Genomic DNA, 2,231 nt, shown 5'->3' with positions numbered 1-2,231 from the left:
GTTAATGGTACAAGGTGAGAAATGACTAACTGCAAGTGCTCAGAAGCTATTGCAGTTGTTCGGTTCTAGGTTTGAAAAATAATAGACATTTTTGGCCTTTTGAGAGGCAGGAATAAATTACTGGCAAATAAGGATCACCGTGGAAACAACAGTAGAGAAAAATACAGAACACACATGTAGATGATACAGGTTCAGAGTGCTGTAGTTCTTCCACAAATTAATATAGCCGAATAACGACTACACCCAAGAAGCAAATAACCACAGCACTTGGAAATTAAACTATGTTTAAACCTATATTTAACAGACTTTCCTTAGTCAAGCTCCATAGTTGCTTAGCAACACAGTGTAATTGAAAACAGCGCGTTTTGCTCCATTGGTCTGTCGTTGAATTTGAATGAACGCAAGATGGGTTCCATAATGAGAAAAAAAAAATTAGATTAAAAAAATAAACTCCTGGAGTCCATCCTTCCTGATCAGTGTAGTGTTTACTGCGCATATTATCTTTAGTTATTGTGTTGCACGTCTCAGTGTCTTAAAACATGCAGCTTAAGGTCCCAGTGATATCATTCCAAAGAGCAGTTCAGTTTTAATAATGCCCACCTCAGACATGGCTCAGAAAAAAGCCTGGGGTGGCAATGCCTGTGGCAGCTCGGTAGAAAATGAATTGGATAGTTAACTGGGGAGTCACATGAATGTTTTTAATACAGGGTTGAAAAACTTTATATAAAACTTTCATAGACGTCCTTTTAACCCAGATGTGCGTACAGTTTCTGCAATAAAATCATTCCTTCGCAATCCCACTGGCCTCATTAAAATCTCCTGCCCATGGGAGTGAAGGTAGGTTTAATTTGAACTATGATCACAATCACATTTGATTAGTAATTTGTCACTAGATGGCATGGAAGCAAGCTTGAAAACGTGTTCCTGTCTCTGGCTTTGCAGGCAATGAGCTATTACAGACGGTTATACATTCGTTTGTTGGACCTTGAGGTTCCAATCATGGTCGAGTGGGAGGTCGGTTAGTGATCCCGGTTATCCCAGAGATGAACACTCAAAATGTCAGCCTCATCACAAGCAGGATTGGACTCCATTAGAATAAATAAGCTATCAAAGACAGGAAGCATTTCCAAAGCAATGGTCCTTATGGCAGAACAAATATTCTCTTTGAAACCAAGAGTTACAGCACAGCACATGAAGCACATTTTAAGCAGTGAATGTCCCCAAACTGACCCAGGGTATTGCTCTGGACAGTTTCGCTCATTTCTCTCACTTCGCATGAAGCAGATACAATTACAGCAGTATCGAGGTCGATGATATTACTGCTCATCCAAATCAAAAGGAGCATGGGAAGGAATAAAATTAGGTTATTTCCCTTTGAGAACTGTTTTTCATTTTATCACTCAACATTAGCATGCCTAAACGTCACGGACACTTCCATTCTGTGAAGATAGTTCCTACTACTCAGCAACTTAGTCGACACTCGACGGTTCTGCCTGCCGCTGTGGGAGGCGTATTGGGAGTAAGTAATCCGCTAGTGGATTTTATTATTTATTTCTTAGCATTTTCAGAAAGTTTTCATATTCTCCCACATTTAAACAGTGCAGTATTAAAAATCTTAAACACGGTACATTAAAGTCGCTAAGATCCTGTGGAAAAACTAATAATAACCAAATCTTTCCTTTTGTCAAGAAGTATTGTGTGTCCCTGTGAAAGTGCTGCATTCTGTGATTCTGCACTTCTTAAAAGGCATCTTGCTGGGAAAGCTAGAACTGTTCTTAAAAGCTTCAGACATTGCGTCCTCTATGAACCACGACTGAGGTCCTAAAACTTTGTGGCTGCTCTTCTGATGCCTCCACTTGTCAGGTTTCATTACTCCAGTCTTTCCACAACTGCAGCACAAAATGACAAAGTGATTTTATAACCAGTTAAATTAAAGAACTAAAATGGAAACACATACCCAAGGCTCACTGGTTAAGCAAGAATCTAGTACAGCATGCTTTATCAGATCATCTTAAAACAATACAAGGAAGATGTATTTTACATGACCTGATGACATAGTGAAGTACAGTAAAGAACACAATTAAGTACATATTGTATTGGATATATTGCTAAATTAATATATAAATCAAATAAAACAAGCAATTAGTGAACTCCGTCTTCCATTGCACAGTGGGGATTTCAGCATTACAAATAGAAAAATAACACATAAAACGAACAAAAAACTCAAAATA

Source organism: Acipenser ruthenus, chromosome 22 (assembly GCF_902713425.1).
Source record: "Acipenser ruthenus chromosome 22, fAciRut3.2 maternal haplotype, whole genome shotgun sequence".
NCBI lineage: Eukaryota > Metazoa > Chordata > Actinopteri > Acipenseriformes > Acipenseridae > Acipenser > Acipenser ruthenus.
Note: the sequence above shows the minus strand (reverse complement) of the source record.